The sequence below is a fragment of the Squalius cephalus genome, assembly GCF_949319135.1.
Source record: "Squalius cephalus genome assembly, chromosome: 17".
NCBI classification, from domain to species: Eukaryota; Metazoa; Chordata; class Actinopteri; order Cypriniformes; family Leuciscidae; genus Squalius; species Squalius cephalus.
This window is the reverse complement of record NC_137138.1, coordinates 24742354-24760889: the sequence shown is the minus strand read 5'-3', so window position 1 is coordinate 24760889 and position 18536 is coordinate 24742354. Positions and strand designations below refer to the sequence as shown.

Below are 18536 nucleotides of genomic sequence, written 5' to 3'. Positions count from 1 at the left end.
ATGAAATAACTGGACTAGAATCTTATTTCCACTCACCAGGTGCAGACAGAGACTGAAGAACAGGAGGAGACAAGCCAAACAAGGATACAAACAGGTATAAGGAGCTGATGCTAGAGACAACTAGAGAAACAGGATTTCTTGCTGGAGTAGAAATGAAGCATGTAGGTGAGTCTGTATTCCCAGACAAAATTGTTCAATGTGGTGAAAATGATGCCACAGTGTCACAAACTGCTCTGAGGCATGAAGGTTGAGGATCCAAATGCAGTGTTTTTAATGAAAAGCTAATCCACAATCATAGTAAAAGACAGGCAAAAGGTCAGAGTACAGATAAATCAGTCCAAACAAACAAATCCAGAGGGTGAGACGGATAGGAAAACCAGGATACTGGCAAATATCGAAAACCAGGATACAGGCAAATATCGAAAACCAGGATACAGGCAAATATCGAAAACCAGTGGAAACGCTTAGATATGCAGTGTTACACATACAAGACTTCACAGATAATGACTGAGAAAACCAGGCTTATATGGGGTGAGCTAAACAAGATAATGAGACACAGGTGAATGTGATAATGGATGAAGAGTCCGGGCAGTGAGGGAATGATAATAGTCTGATGTGGAGTGCCCTCTGGTGGCTCTCAAGGGCACTCCAGCTGGTGACCGTTACACACAGCTTGTCATGTTTGGACACTGATATAAATAATTTTCACAGAATAAATACTGAAATTGTTTATGTTTATTTGACTATTTGTTTAAATATTGTCATAGTTTTAAACGTAATAATTCAGGATTTTAAGATGAATTTCCATAGTATTAAAGTTACTAAAACTAAATATGAAAAATAAATAAATGAAAGCTAAAAAGAAATATTAAACTAAACACACAACTAATAAAAATGACAAAAGCACTTAACAACATTACTAAAACTAAAGCAAAACCTAACCAGAGTTTTTAAGTACTACTAATCCAGTGCTGTTTTGCATTTATACAGAGCTCTAGTATTTGTATTATTACAGCATTTTCTGAGTAGTGTCAGCTAGGAAGCATCTGCATTGGCAAAAGGAGCCGTGTTTCATAATAAGTTCCCTTAAATAGCCTACTGGCCCAGTCAGGAAGCCTGGCTGTACACTCAAGCATGGTGATAACTTCAGACAGCTGAGTCCAGCTTAAAATTTTTGTTATGCCTGGTAAATTAGCATGTGGAGGTGGAGACCACCAAATACGGTTTAGGAAGGAAACGCTAAAAATAGACAGTCAGGCAGTAAACTCAGTCAAGGTCTCCAAGACCAGGGATTTAATACGCAAAACATCTAACGGTAGGGAACTTCACATCTTGAAAGTGGGTTTGTTCCATTTGTAAGCTTTCTGGGCTTGAGTGGGCAGCGTTTAAAAGCAAATTATTTAAAACAAAGGTCATTTGTGGCTTCATTCAGCCAGACTGTGATTTCTGATGGCAAATGTATTGGGAGATTTTGGTAACTGTGGATTGTATGTGAGCTTTGGAATGGAAAACTGAAATGCAGTGTAATGCTCATTGGTCACCAAAAAAAGTTGGTTATTGAAAGTATGTGCTGCTCACACTTTTTTAGCTTGGTGGAATATATATTTTATTATTATAATTATTATTTTAAATGTTTTCTCTTATTTTCTGTCTTATTATGCAAGCAAATCAGCCCTGAGAGGAGGAACAATTAATTAATAAGACTAAATTGGCTTAAGGCCAAATCAAAGCATTACATTTGTATGTTAATAAAATTACATCTTTCACTTTTGATAATAACAGTAATTTTCTTGCTATCTGTACTTCTACTCACTGACTTGGGTGTAGAATTTATTTTATGTCACACATAATCAGTTCAGGTGTTATTTCAGAGTCCAAATAGACATCAGCTCAAGTTATGCATCCATGAAACCATGCGTATAAATATAAGCTCAACGTCTTTGTAACCATCCATATAAATATGAGCTCAACGTCTTTGTACGGAGCCAGACAGTCTAGGAAGTGCCTCCTCAGTGACTGCTTGGGATGTGCAAACTACATATTTTCAAACTGACTCAGGGTTGCTTCAAAAAGTAATTGAATAAATTGTCTTAACTGGAAGTTTTAGGCTGGTTTCAGGTAACCTTGACAGGTGTTTTTACATAAGACGCGTTCAAAAAATAGTTAAATGGCGCTAAAGTTAAAAGAAGTAACTTTGCACCGGCTACTTAGAACAACTGCTATAAAAATATACAAAAAATGTTCTGAACTTTTTTTTTTTTTGCAAAACGTTGATCTTTCTGAGACTTCATATAGAGAGATAATAATATAGATTGCGCTTTCTCTTTCTGTTTGTTCTGTTTTTTCAAACACCGAACTTATTGACACCACTTCTTAAAATTAACTTTTGCATTGTTTTTTATTAGATTTGGACTGCTGTCTTGAACTGAACGACATGTCCGGTGTGCGATACGAGACCTGTGAGTTGTAGTTGCGTGACTCCCTTGTGTATGACATCACAGATTAGATGTTTTGGACTGTTGTCTTGAACTGAAAGCGACGTGTCCGGTGTGCGATGGGCCTACCTGTGATTTGCTAGCAAAGTCATAAAGTGTCATTTTAAAGGGACAATCAACTTATTATAAAATGCAGTTATGATTTTTCACTTCACCAGATTGTCTTGACAATGTCTATGTGCCTAAATGCATTGAGTTTTTTGCCATGCAATTAGCTGATTAGATATTTGCATTAAAGAGCAGTTGAACAGGTGCACATAATAAAGTGGTCAGTGAGTGTGTATAAACTACTGGTCAACAGTTTTAAATAATTAGTTTTTTTTCTAATGTTTTTAAAAGAAGTATCTTATGCTAACCAAGGCTGCATTTATTTCATCAAAATGAATTCTGAAATGTTTCTTGAGCAGCAAATTTTGATGGCAGCTTTGCCATCACAGGAATAAGTTACACTTTAAAACAGCTCTTTTAAATTATAAAAATATTTACAATATTACTGTTTTTACTGTATATTTTCTTAAATAAATGCAGCCTTGGTGAGCATAAGATTTTTTATTTATTTTTTTACCGTTGGTTTATATTAGAAAAGGGATCCCTCACAAGAGATTCAAAATCCCGGAACTAGTCAACTTCACTACTAGTCAGATGTTGGATGACTAGTCGACTAGCTGACCATCGTGACCCATCCCAAGAATGGCCGCTAATCCTGAACCCCGTTCACTGAATAAGTGTAGGTCAGACAGATGGCTTTGAAAACCCCCACCACTCACCCTGTCTCTCTCTCTCTGACTGATGAGTGTTGGCTCAACATTAGATCTTCTACTCCATCTAAATGAGATCCTAATAAACATAGGAGGCTTTTTCCTGAAGAATTAGGGGCTAAGTGACAAGGAAAACCAAGGTCAAACATCTTCCATCAAAAGGTCAACCCGAGAGAGTCCCTACTATTGCTGATCAGATGAGATGTGTGAGAAGCATTGGACATGTGTGTGTCTGAATGTGTGTGTGTCAGGGAGATGTCAGCCATAAAAGCAGCAAGATAAAACACATCATTAGAGTGTGCCGGGCTTTAATGCTGTAAATATGGTGGCCACATAGGGAATTCTGACATGTTATTTGCTGCTTCAGACAAGTTGGTTAGGTGGTAATGGCCTGTGTAAGGAGGTGTGTGTTTATGAGTGTCTGTACGTTTACAGAGTATGGATGTGCTGTTTGATGTGCTTCCCAGAGGTCAGTCTCCTCACTACCATTTCAACATGATGTTTACTCCAGAGTGTTTCATATTGTAAATTAAAGTAATTACAAAAATGTCAACTCAGAATTCCTTGGATGAATACTGTATGCACAACAAAAATAAGCATTCTCCATATGAGCATTTTTTGTTATTTCAGCATTTTACATAAATGACATGGTCTCATAAAGTATATGAATCCTTATTATTTTTTGGACAAAGTATTTCTGTCACTTAAATTGTTAAATTGCATATTAATATTGTATTGCATCATTCAAAAACACAGACTGAATGTAAGTTTGTTGGTATTTAAGTAAGGAATAATTGACTTTAGGCCGTTGAATTATTTGAAAAATAATGCACACCCGAGGTGGTAATGCGGTCACGACGCGAAGCGGAGTCGTTACACCTTGGGTGTGCATTATTTTTCTAATAATTCAACGGCCTAAAGTCAATTAATCCTGCTTTTACTACAGTTACCACACCTCGAAACATTGTTCAGATTATGTATTTCAAGACGTTTGTAAAGTTTTTGTCATTAAAATGCTCTTGTATGTAGCACTAATTTCTTACGCATCTAATCCCATGCCTCCATTGCTAATTCCAAAACGTCATTTTAGAGTTAGTAACGGAGGTTTGAGCCACTGATAGCAGACTAATGCTGGGGACACACGACTAGCTGACACATTCTCTGACTGTTTTCATCGACTGCAGCAGATTTTAAACACCGACTTTGAACACAGACTGAACGCGCTGAACACGCGTTTGGGCATGATCAGTGATTACATTCATTATGCAGTTATTAATGCAGTTATTAGAGAGAGATGTTGCAATAATGAGACAGAAAAGCATGTGCGTCAATATTATTATTTATTTATTAATTCAATTCGTTTTAATTAATTCGTTCATTCATCTTTTTTTCATTATTGACAGATGACAGTAGACTATAGCCAAATAAATGAAACACAAAGCCCTTTTAACAAGTGGGCCTATAAATAATTATTTATTTATTATTATCTGCAATAAAAATCTGTGCTGCAGGACTATCCATTTATTTAGCCTATATTCAGTTTAATTTTCTATTGATTATAGATAGGACTATATACTTTATTTATTAAAATTAAACTGCATGTTTGATTGTGAAGCTAGACATTGAAAATTGCAGATCAAGCGCATGGGGCTAAATGCTTTTTCTTGTTATGAATTGTATCCTATTTTCCGTTATTACAGTTAACTACGCGAAGTGATATGGAACTGTAATGCGGTCAAGACCTGCCTGGAACTACTTTAGCTGTGTTTCCCTGAAAATAATGCACACCTTAGAACGTTCATCAACCAATCAGATTCAAGCATTCAACGGCCCTGTAGTATAAAAAAATAAATAATCAAATACATTTGTTTTATTTTATTTTTTATGTTTCCTCCTATCCCAGCTTAATATGCAGAGACAGGTAAGATATATGTAGGTTGATGTCCTTTAAAAGTGTAAATCATGTTTGTTGAGCATTTTGACCAACCCATCTCAGCAACATTGACTCAGCCAATGGTATGATTTTGGGGGTGGGGCTATCTGAAGGTCTGACCTCTGACTGAAAGTGTGATTGCATTCTTTGATATTATTGTTGTTGCCCAAAAAATAATATTAAAGTATTTTTTTATTTTATTTTTTTTTTTACTTTTCCCTTTTTATCATTTATACACTCTGATGTTGTTCTAAATCTGTAACTGAATAATATTTATTGTGAAAAACATTAAAAATTAAAAATAAAATTCTTTGTATTTCATTAAAAATAAAATTCTTTGTATTTCACTGAGAATATAAAAGCCTTCTTTAAATTAAACATTTTGTAGAAGAAAGACATGCATAAAGGTTTGGAAAGACATGAGGGAGAGTAAATGATGACAGAATTTTCATTTGCACACATTAGCTTTTTATCTTTAGTTTGCTATCAATGTTCCTATGTAATTTGTAATATTTTAGATTACATATAGTTATTCGTTAACTCTGACAGGTATGACTAATAACATATTTTTTTAAAAAACAGTTAAGTCATCTGAACAGGACTGCTTCGTTCATGTGTTACAGTAATACATAGTTTATTATCATGTAATAACTATGAATAGTATTATGAATATCATATTATGAAGCCCCAGATAAGGTGCCTGAACAGGACTACCATTGTTTTTTTTGTTTTTATGTTACCTCAATATGTAGTTTATTAGAATGTAATAACCTCTTTATAACAATGTAATAAAGTCTATATAATTTTCAAGGCAGAATCACTCATCACTATGGTCTGTTCATTACGCTAGTATCAGTGCTGAGTGAGTGGTGGACTGTCTGTGTAAAATCATTACACAAGCCCTCCAGCCATACATACAAACCCGCCAGTCCAGACACTTCTGTGGGAAGACAAAGAGACTCAGACAGCCCTTTGATTTTTCTCTCCTGGATAACATTCTTTGAATGGTGCCCAAAGTAATGTTGGCTTTTTTCTATATTCTTTTATTTTACCTTTAGTTATAGTCTTAGCTAAAAGACAACTGCCTAAAACCAAGAATCATGCTGTTACCAATGCTTACAATATGAACAACTAAAGTTATATACAGACTTACTTCAAAATGCATGCTGTGTTCTTACACAGTAACACAAATATTTGAGATTCTGAACACGTCCAGCTGAAATAATGAGTTTATTCACTGTGGTAAAGTAAATAATCTGTTGATGTATTGATGTACAACATGCACATGGTTAAAATAATAACTGTTATATACAGTGCAATTTATTGTGGTTGTATTTATAGGACTGTTCCTTAATACAGTGCATAAATGCTACTGAGATTACTATCATTTATTTGTTAAGGCTTTGTGCCCTTCACTGCATTTCATATGGGGACTTTTCATAATTTGCCGATGAGACGTTTTGTCAGTGAATATTTGACATTATTTGAGTGCAGAGCCACAACATGCCCACAGTCATGAAGTTTGAAGTCTCACAATAGCCATAATGTAAAAAAAAAAAAAAAAAAAAAAAAAAAAATTTGTATTGCAATGTTGCAAGTGGCTGTAATTGCTACAACCTTTTGATCAATATGAAACATCAACTGCAAATGATTTCAAACTAGAAGTAATTGCTCTCTTTATGTTTCTTGTTTTTTTTAAGGTGCAAAACATTTATTTCAATAACATAACATATTACTGGGTTTTGAGGACGGATTAATTACTGCACAGAGATACACAATAATGTAAGAATGAGGTTTTCTTTCATCTCAGATAGACCACCATCTTCTCTTTAATTTTAAAAACATTATATCTAGCCATGATTCATAAATATCTTTCTCCTTACATCAAATGCAAACATTACTAAGACCAGAAGAGTATGAGCTTAAGTAAACATACACACACTCGCATTGCCAACATCTGAATAACGGAATTAATAAATCATAATATTATAATTAATTATAATATTAATTATTTAATGAAATCATGAAGACCCCAACAATAACATTCCACTGGAGGCTGTCAAGGCCAGCTCGTTCTCGACCGTAACATAAAATATGCACTTGCTGAGATGGTTTGACTTGCAAGATCTTTATTCGGTCTCATAATGATACAACACAAAATAATATGATAATGTCTAGGGTTTAAATCAAAGGAGAAAATAATAATCCAGATGGGGAAGAAAATGTTGCAAATGAAAAAGCAAAAGGGTTCGAAAGGTGACTTCTCCTGAGGACTGCCGATCCCCTGGATGAAGTAAAGGTGAGAGGATAAATCCCATGTTTTATCCTCTCTGCAATCAAAGGAGATGAGTCGGCAAGGGTGTACAATCCTCCACACTCTCCTGAATCATACCGCCACCAGCAAGCGAGAAAAGAAAGCGGAGGGTCGTAACACCTCCCTCCTCAAAAAATGTTCGGCAACGAATCTAAAAATCAAAGAAAAGACAGTCAAGCACCACCCAAAACAGACACAATAAAAAGTTCTTGTGGTCCAAAGAAACATCTTCTACTCCTCTTCATTCTTCAACACCTCTGGGCCCTAGAGATGCAAAGAGAGAGAAGAACAGGCAACGCAGAGAATACGATGTTACACTCTAGAAAGGGTGTCAGCTATAACATTATCTTTTCCTCTTACATGTTTGATTTCTAGATGGAAAGGTTGTAAAATGAGACTCCATCGCATAAGTCGTTGATTTCGATTTCTCATTCGATTCAAGAAAACCAAAGGGTTATGGTCCGTATAAATGATAATCTGTGCAGCAATTGACCCTAGATATACCTCGAAATGCTGTACAGCCAACACTAGGGCAAGGGCTTCCTTCTCAATAGTGGAATAGACCTGTTGATGCCGGTTAAATTTCTTTGAAAAGTAACTAACAGGATGTTGAAACCCATTTGAATCTTCTTGCAAGAGAACGGCGCCAGCACCGCAAGCACTAGCATCAATTGCAAGACTAAAAGACTTTTCAAAATTCGGTGTCGTCAAAACAGGGGCACATGCCAGCAAAGCTTTACAATTTTCAAAAGCCTGCTGACATGTCTCATACCACCAAAAGGTATTTTCGGACTCAATAAATCGGTGAGAGGTGAAACTACACTAGCAAAATTCTCACACAAACTCAGATAATATCCCACCATGCAGAGAAATCGTCGCAATTCACGACGAGTGGTGGGAGTTGGGAAGTTACAAATAGCTTCTACTTTAGTCTCAATAGGTTTCACACAACCATTTCCTACTACCTTACCCAAATAGGTAACGGTTGCCTTTCCGAATTCAGACTTAACGAGGTTAATGGTTAATTTTATCTGGTTAAGATGCTCAGACCAGGAGGAACTATACAACACAACGTCATCAAGGTACGCCTCACATCCGGGCATTCCATACAGTATACGGTTTACCAGTCGCTGGAAAGTAGCGGGTGCATTTCGAACCCCGAAAGGCATTACCCTGTACTGCAGGAAAGCATCGGGCGTAACAAAGGCGGATAACTCTTTGGCACGACTAGTCAAAGGCACCTGCCAGTACCCCTTTAAAAAGGTCAAACTTACTGACGTATCGGGCAGAGCCAACATGATCGACGCAGTCATCAACTCGAGGTAGAGGAAAACAGTCCGGTTTTGTCACGGAATTAAGTTTTCGATAATCTATGCAAAATCGATATGAGCCATCGGGTTTATTTACTAAAACGCAGGGAGAACTCCATGAACTAAAACTCGGTTCAGCCAGATTATGAGCAAGCAAATAGTTCACTTCTTGTTTTAGCAAATCTCTTTTTAAAGGATTAACTCTATAGGCATTCTGTTTAACAGGACATGAAGTTCCTACATCGATGTCATGTTCAATGGCAGAAGTACGACCAGGGACGTCAAGGAAAAGAGAAGGAAATGGTATCACCAACTCAGTGACATCATTCCTCTCCTTCTCGGTCAGATAAGAAAGATGAGAGGACAGGTTAGTAAGAATCTCGGAGTTGTTAAGTCGCCCGTCTACTTTTTCTCGAGAAAGAAGATTCCCATCCTCATCAGCATTCTCTGAAGAATCACCACTCGTGCTGCAAAAGAGAGAAGACTGTTGTTCTGGATTAAAAGAACCACAGGTGTTTACCACACTAACAGTAACAGATGGAACAGGAGCTACATACAATTTCAACAAGTTACTGTGACAAACTTGCACTTTTCTCCTACGATCAGGAGTATTCAGCAGATAATTATTATCTGAAAGGCGTTTAGCTACACTGTGGGGTCCTGTAAATTTAGCTTGAAATGGGTTGGCAGGAAGAGGCAACAAAGCCAATACCTGATCACCCACCTAAAACTCTCTCAGCTTAGCTTTTCTGTCAAAATGTTGTTGCATTTTTGTTTGAGACTTACTCAACTTCTTTTTAGCAATAGCTCGTGCCTCATACAATCTACGCCGAAATCCACTCACGTAATCTGAAATGTTTTCAGAAGGCTTAGACGTTCGCCACTCATCAGCTAGAACAGCAATAGGTCCTCGTACTACATGTCCAAACACTAATTCATTTGGGCTAAAACCAAGGCTTTCTTGGATTACCTCACGGATAGCTAATAACATCCACGGCAGACCTTCTTCCCAATCCGCATCAAGTTCCACACAATATGACCTTAAAAGAGACTTCAAGGTTTGATGAAACCTTTCAAGAGCTCCTTGACTCTGTGGATGATAAGCACTAGAAATATTGTGGCTTACTCGAAGCTGACGCAGGGCTCTTGAGAACTGTTTTGACATAAAATTTTAACCCTGATCGGATTGAATGATTTTGGGAATTCCAAAGGTCGACATAAAATTAGTGAGGGACTTCAAGATCAACAGGCACTTTTTGATTTGGCTTATCAGTGATCTGACATGTATGACAAGATCGTATATGTTTAACCACATCTCGTTTTACCTTAGGCCAATAAAACTGTCGCAAAACACGATCATACGTTTTACGGACTCCAGTATGACCAGCAAGTCCTTGATGAGCCAAATTCAACACAGAGCCTCTTACTGTAAGAGGAATTACAATTTGGGTTTTAGGTTCCAGAGAAACATCTTTATGCACGACCCCCGTCCGACAAAGCAGACCATCATCAAAAAAGTATGAAGAGGACAGATGATCAGAACACTTCTTAGACCCTGCAGCAGAAAATAAAGGTTTAAGAGTGTCATCGCTCTGCTGGGCTCTAATTAAATCCTCTCGAGAAATCTATAACGAGGAAGTCAGAGAACAGTCATCAACATCAGAGAGATCAACATTAGTTTTCTCAGGAGTGGACAGAACCTCAGATGCGTCAACAGATTCACTTTGCAGTACCGTAGAATCTTTCTGGTCAGAAGACAGCGAAGAGCAGGACTTTAGGTCTTTTTGCTCAGGACATTTAGACGCATCAGATCCTTGTTCACCTGTATTAACAGTGTAAAAGAAAGTGTCATGAAGTGGAACTTCTACAACTTGATTTTCAGACAGTGGTTTAGCCATTGATCGAGTAACTGCACAAGCTGGGAACAAATCAGGAATTTCTTTATGATTTTCAACATCAGATTTCCTAGATATAGATACCATTATGGGCGGAGCTGCCACACCACTCTGTCCCCAAACATTCTCACCAGCTAAATCATTTCCCAGAATAAATGTAATCCCAGGAACTGGAAGTGCAGAACGGACACCAACTACAACATCACCAGATACGATGGCAGAGGAAAGATTGATTCGATGCAAAGGCACTTCAACAAATCCCATCTCAAAACCTCGTACTAGTACATGAGTTCCAGTAGCAGTTTCAGAAGTTAAAGGCAAAATTCCTTCTAGAAGAAACGATTTATCACCAGAACTAGGTAAAGGGCGATCTTTCTCATCAAGAGTATCTACAATGAATGGCGAAGTAGAAACCAATAATGAATGGCGAAGTAGAAACCAAGGCAACAGGTTTCGACAGTCTTTCTTCTTAAGAATAAGACAGTCAGATATTTTATGACCAGGCTTTTTGCAATAAAAGAAAACCATGTCTCATGAGAGTGCAGGTTTACTAGAATGTTCAGCAACTGTCGCCTTAATATTGGTAAATGGTAAATGGTAAATGGACTGCATTTATATAGCGCTTTCACAGACCTATGGCCACCAAAGCGCTTTACATAGCCTCACATTCACCCATTCACTCTCTCATTCATACACCGACGGCGGTGTCAGCCATGCAAGGCGCCATCCAGCTCGTCGGGAGCAGCTGGGGTTAGGTGTCTTGCTCATGGACACCTCGACACTTGGTCAGGTGGAACCGGGGATTGAACCACCAACCTTTCGGTTTGTAGACAACCTACATGAACCACTGAGCCACTGCCGCCCCAACCTACTCATATTCCTACTCATCACAGGAGACTTTGTCTTAGCTTGAAAGCAAAACTTAGACTTACTCATATCGTTTTTAGGACTGACTAAACTGAATGACCCACGATGGGTTAACACAAATTCATCAGCCATGATAGCAGCTTCAGAAAGTGTATTCACCTTATGTTCAGCGAGATGCGTAGCTACAGCATGAGGAACACAATGTTTAAACTCCTCCAAGAGCACTAATTCTCTTAACTGCTCTTTAGTTGTAACTTTCATTAAGTGCACCAACGATCAAATACATTCTTTTTCTCTTGCAAATTCAACACATTTATCAGTTTTATTCAAATTCCTAAATTTTTGGCGATATGCCTCAGGCACGAGTTCATATGCATGTAACACAGCAGATTTTACAACATCATACTCACCACTCTGAGAGCAGAATAAACTTCCTGTGCTTTACCTGTGAAAACACACTATAACAATAAAGTCCAAAAGCTTTTCGGCCATTTCATGGATAAAGCAACACGTTCAAAATGATAGAAATATTTCTCAACTTCCTTTTCAGAAAATGGCGGAACTAATCTCATATTTCTATGAACATCAAACACAGGTTCAGCTACAGTCAAATGCCGTGGTGAAGCAGAAGACAAATCCACTCATGAAACTTCAGCTGTTTTTACTGCTAATTCCAACTCCAATTTTTTTATCTGAAACGCTCTCTCGTCTCGTTCCCCCTCTAACTGAAATGCTCTCTCGTCTCGTTCCCTCTCTAACTCTAGCTCCAATCTTCGCACAGCTAACTGGTGATCTCTTTCCACCGCTCGCTCTTTCATAGCGCGATCGTCACGCTCAGCACTAATTTTCGTGGCATCTAAATACAATTGTTTCTCTTGCAAAGACAAATTTGGGAATTTTATCTCCCTTTCACTGCCAACAAACACAGACACAAACGATTCACTGGGAGCAATTAACTCAGTACTTACCTCTAAAACTCCTCTATCAACAAGTGATCACTTCAAAGTAGTCACAATTGTTTCCTTCAGCCTTTTCTCGAGTAGTAAGATCAACACTGAAGCGTTCGGCAATTTGTACCAACTGCTCCTTTGTACAACTCTCAAGTAAAGCTTCTGAGGGACACGCAAAGAAATCTTCGAGCACCGAAGACATTTGGTTCGTATATGTATACTACAATAACAAATTAAACAACTAGCTCACACTCTAAAAAATGCTGGGTTGTGTTAACCCAGTGTTGGGTCAAATATGGACTAACCCAACGTTGGGTTAAAAATTCAATTTAAAAATGGACAAACCCAGCCGTTGGTTTACATTTTTAATGTAACCAATGCAATTTGTCCATTTTTAAATTGCATTTTTGTCCATTTTTGATTTTGTCCAAAATGCAATTTGTCCATTTTTAAATTGCATTTTTTAACCCAACGTTGGGTTAGTCCATATTTGACCCAAAATTGGGTTAACACAACCCAGCAGTTTTTAGAGTGCACGCACGTGAGACACTGTTTACCAGAAATACAACTCCCATAAATCACTGCTTCGAAGAGAAACTACGTCAGCGTATTATGCAACCTATGCTCATTCACAAAACTTCCGAAGACTTCCCACAAGTCAAAACACAGTGCAAGCACGAAGAGAAAAATGCACTATACACACAAACACAATGATTTACTCTTTTCTCTTTTTGTAGAATGGATTCACCTTTCACAATATGAGAAACTCCAGCTCCTAACTAAGAAAAAAAAAAAACTCTTAACTAATTCCTACCTAGTCTTCAAAGGTGTACCAGGCTCGGGGTGGCATTAAACGCTGAACTCCGTGACAATCAGTTAAACTGAAAGTCCGAAAACGTACCCCCTACAGAGAGTTAATCTCCACCCAGGATAACCTTCAAAAATAAGAAAGGCAAAATAATAAACAAAACAACAAACAGTGTTCCGTCGGAAGGATTGTATTCGCAACCCAGCTGGAAACACTCTAACTAACCAGAGTTCTCATCTATAAAGGTAACCATTCACAAAAATAAATAATCACATAGCCCATACTCACCAATATTACTACACCATAGGATCCCGGAAGATCCCCCAATTTATGTCACGGCCAGCTCGTTCTCGACCGTTACATAAAATATGCACTTGCTGAGATGGTTTGACTTGCAAGATCTTTATTTGGTCTCAAAATGATACAACACAAAATAATATGATAATGTCTAGGGTTTAAATCAAAGGAGAAAATAATAATCCAGTTGGGGGAGAAAATGTTGCTAGGCTATGAAAAAGCAAAAGGGTTCGAAAGGTGACTTCTCCTGAGGACTGCCGATCCCCTGGATGAAGTAAAGGTGAGAGGATAAATCCCATGTTTTATCCTCTCCGCAATCAAAGGAGATGAGTCGGCAGGGGTGTACAATCCTCCACACTCTCCTGAATCATACCGCCACCAGCAGGCGAGAAAAGAAAGCGCAGGGTCGTAACAAGGCCTTTGTCTTGATTCGGGCCAATTTTCCCCAAAGGGTCTACTTTTCACTTAAAAATACAAAATTATATTTTTATGCTACAAATGTAAATGAGTAACTCCACAAATCTACTGTTAACAAAATACATAAAAAAGATGGAATCAAACAAACATTGATTTTCAGATTCAAGTCAAGATTAATAAGGGCATTATAATTAAGTAAATGTGCTTAGATGAGATTGACACTAGTCACTAGTCAAATCTATGGATGAGAGAGAAAAAATCCTACCCCATCTGATTATCATGGAGTCTTTATTTCTTGAAATCAGATTTGGAAAGTTTGTTTTGCTATAGTGGTTTTGTGTATGCTTGCACGTTGAATTAGTTTAAGAACAAGATATTTATTTCTGTCAGTTTGTTCCCGAAGGTCCCTGTGCTGGCCACTGATGACCAGTCCTGTTTTTAATTACTTCTGACCACTGGTCTGACTCACCTGTGCCTCCTGATCTCTGAGCTATCAACACCAGATCCTCTAACACTTACAGCTCTGAGCTCACTTCACACCATCAGCAAACACTCATTCCAGTGCACCACAAGCACACGGAAAAGAAAGATTTTCTTTCCTTTCTTTACAAAAGGAGAAGTTTAGCAGAATAGCTTGATTTACATAGTCAACATTGTTTTGTTCTACAGTTAATCACACATGTAAATTATCAAATTAACATAAAGTTACCTATTATCTTATACTCAGACTTTCTCTGATTCAAGGTGGTCTATGCTGATCTTTTTGAGTCTTTGTCAAGTACATATCAGTGGGCGGTATATAGGCAGACATGATTAACTGGTAGAAGTGTATCAACTGGTAGATATTTTGGACTATCTTCTCTATCACAATTATGTGCTCACGTGACGCTGCCGTGCTGTATGTGCCATCACAAAAGCTTATTTGCATGTAATGGTGTTTAAAAAACAAGTGACTTTAAACTGCTGAAGTGCTATAAGCAGCAAAAGAGAACTCATTTTAATATACACTGTTGAAAAAATATTGTTGGTTTAACTTAAAAAGGTAAGTTATTTGGTTGCCTTTTTGAGTTAAAATTCAAGGAGATTGGTTTAATCAACAGAAACTGTTGTGGTTATCTGAACCACATTAATTATCCAAGTTGATTTGACAAAAGAAAAAAAGTTGTTAAAACAAATCATGAAAATATTTTTTACAGTGTGCATGCTTTTTGTGCTCATGCAGTTTGTTGTGAGTACTGTTTTTTTGCCGCATTATTGGGCTTGAACGGTCAAATACACACACTTATGTGTCAAAATGCCTGTCTTTACGTAAACATAGTCATTTATGTCTTAAGTTAATGTAAAGAGTTGAGAAAGAATGTGCATGTGTAACAGTAGGCCTATTTTAAATCAGTGCATTCCGTCTTAAAGTGACAGCAGCCTTATACCTGCTGTGGTCTGTGACATAATTAAAAAACATAAGACAAAGAGAAAAGAGGGGGGATTCGATTCACATATGAATCCAATCGATTCTAATCGATTCATACATTTCTAAAATCGATATTCTATACTTCCGTGCTGATCACCAGTGAGAGTGCCCAGGATTACCATCAGAGGGCAATCCAACCTCGACAATCACCACACATCCATTCCCCATAATCCTTAGCCCAGACCATCATCCATTATCACATTCTCCTGTGTCTCATTATCCTGTTTAGCTCACACTATAAAAGCCTGGTTCACCCTATCACTCACTGCAAAGTCTTGTTTAGTGTTACACTGCAATTTCCTGGTTTTCTTTATCTTGGTTTTCGATCTTCTGTCCGGTTTTCGTGGTTTCCTCTGTTTTTTGCCTGATTTTTGTTATTGTTTGGACTGATTACCCGGTGTTTATGACCATTGCCTGTTTTCGACTACGATTGTGGATTACCCTTTCAATAAAGCTGCATTTGGATCCTCTACCTTCTTGTCTCGGAGCAGTTCTTGTGGTGATTGTCCGGGTTGGAGTGCCCTCTGATGGTAATCCCAGGCACTCTCACTGGTGATCCTTACAACTTCTGTTAACGTGATGTTGACGGAAAAGAACAGTGCAGCACCCAGACAAGTTTGCTCTCATGGCCCTCGGCCTCGTCCTGCTTGCCACACAATATAGTAAAAGCAAATGAGTATCTGAGGCTAAATCACTAAATAGTGAGAATGCAACAGTGCTTATAATATTTTTCTAACTCCAAATGATCGGCCACTGATCGGAACGTCTCGGTTACGTATGTAACCCTCGTTCCCTGAAGGAGGGAACGGAGACGTAGTTGACGTGTTGAATGATTGGGATCACTCTTAGGGAGCCTGTCATTTTCGAGTCTTATTAAAACGAGCCAATGCACATTGATGTGCGTGAATTGCATCACACGCTCCGCCCCGCAGCACGGGTATAAATACGGAAGTGGATGCACGCACACAGTTGTTTTTCGCTGAGGAGCCAAGCGGTGCCCTGAGTCAGCAGTGGTCCAGCAATAGTGGTGACGGGACTACGTCTCCTTTCCCTCCTTCAGGGAACCAGGGTTACATACGTAACCGAGACGTTCCCTTTCAGTCGCTCACGTTTGACGTAGTCGGCTTGTCGACTGATTGGGATCCCTATTAAAACGCCACCAGTGCTGCCACCTTCCAGTGCCTAGACAAAAGCCTCCTGATCCCCCCGCATTATTGAGGCGGAGATAGGACAGGGCTTAGGCCAGGGAAGTCACTGCTGTTCCACAAGACCTCTGGGAAAGCGTTAACCTTTCGTTGGAAGGAATATGCTGCGGAAGCCACATCCTGCCCGTAGGAAGGTAACATATGGGAAATAACACATATGAACTGGGTGATTTACCGGACAGTACAACATATGGAATGTCACTGAGGTGGCTCCAGCCTATAACAGGGGGGAGACGCAACCGATCAGTGACGGCAGAGCAGGCTCTTCCAAGGGAAGACATGGACTCGCCACAGGGAGCCGTACCGTGGAAGAATACACATATGGGATCGCCGTAGGGATCACAACATATGGACCCAGCCTAGCACAGGTTCCACCAGTGCATACGAGTGTTAGGCCTGTTACGTTCTGCCACGTCCGATGCCGAAGGGTGTGGAGGAACTCAACAGGGTTCGGCTAAAGAGGAACTCTACTGGAGCAAGAATTGCACACGTATCCAGTCCACAGGAGGGGAATGGCGCAGCAAGCTGACACTTCGAACCAGGCTTACAGTGAAACTGGCTTCATGTGAAGGGAGTCCACGGAAAGCAACCGGCTCGACACATAGGCCATTTTTCTAGCTATTGTGTTGGTGTTGCCCAGGCCGCAGCTGTAAAAACATCTGTTAGCGAGGCACCCTTTGTCAACGTCCAGGAAGGAGCTACACTCTCTCTTTGGAGAGGCTCACCATCCAGGGGGCATGGTGCACCTTGGAAATATACACCAAGATGATGGCAACCACTTATCCAGTGGGCCAACCTCAGCTTGGAAACAGCTTTCCCTTCTGCTGGTCTCCATAAGAGACAAGAGCTGGTCTGTGGTCCTGAGGCTTTGCATTCTGTCCTGTTATAACCGCAAGGAGTGGAAGGGACAGATTAAAGCCAGGGCTGGGTCTGCCTCCTCCGGGGAAGCGCTTACAGTAGAGATGCACGGATGCGCTATTATTTCATCCGCAACCGCATCACAAAACTCATCATCCGTCCGCCATCCATCCGCACTAACGTTTTTGACCAATTTTCAAAACCTCACCCGCCCACCATCCGCTGATTGGTGTATACATATATTTTTCATTTGATTGGTTCAACCGCCCGCCACCCGCCCGAATTTAATTAAAATATAATTTTTTTGTCATGTCATCCGCCCGATCCGCGGTTTATCCGCGGCTGTAACCGCCAACCACGCATCTCTAGCTTGCAGGCTCACCACCTGGTCCCGTTTTAAGGGAGAGGTAGGAACCTTGGGCACATATCCAGGCCGGGGTCTCAGGATATCGTGAGAGTTGGCCGGCCGGACGATTCGTCGACCGAAAATGTGTGCAGGTCCCCTACCTTCTTGATAGAGACAAGCAAGCAGGAGAACAGTTTCTTTTAAATACAAGATTTTTAACTAAGCTGCCTGCAGTGATTCAAGGGGAGGTCTCTGAGTGCAGAAGCACCAGAGATAAGTCCCAAGAAGATACAGTTGCATCGCAACAGACCGCTTCACTGGAGGGATAGCCTCGTAACCCTTCGCCGCTCCTCTGTCAACGGTAGTGAGGGGGGAAGAACTACTAAGGTGGTTTACTAAGGGACTCGAAGTTGAGTCTCGATCTTAACACCGAGATGACCATGTTCCCTCAGTGAGAACATGAATCATCCACGAGAGCTGCTTCAGCGTGCTGTAAGCCCAAACATGTGATGCATCTATCGTGACTGTAAGAGGGGGACAGAGCCCTACCACACCCAGAAACGCACGGATGGAATGGCATCTTGAAAAAGGCGCAAACACACCTGTGTTGCTCTT

The 18536-nt window shown here is 39.4% G+C and overlaps 1 protein-coding gene and 1 long non-coding RNA gene across 2 annotated transcripts in view; one reads left to right on the top strand and one right to left on the bottom strand.

Moving 5' to 3' along the window:
* The first annotated feature begins 1247 nt into the window (after positions 1–1247).
* Positions 1248–18536, top strand: part of sgcd (sarcoglycan, delta (dystrophin-associated glycoprotein)) — a 206976-nt gene continuing 189687 nt past the window's right edge. The window contains exon 1 of the mRNA XM_079898341.1: positions 1248–1315. The gene's annotated coding sequence lies outside the window, so the exon portion shown is untranslated. The remainder of the gene's footprint in view (positions 1316–18536) is intronic.
* LOC307174495 lies at positions 9984–15193 on the bottom strand. Its single transcript, XR_013824001.1, has 3 exons — positions 13060–15193; positions 11578–12775; positions 9984–11278 (listed from the first exon to the last, which is right to left on the bottom strand). It is a non-coding gene; the product is annotated as an uncharacterized lncRNA (long non-coding RNA).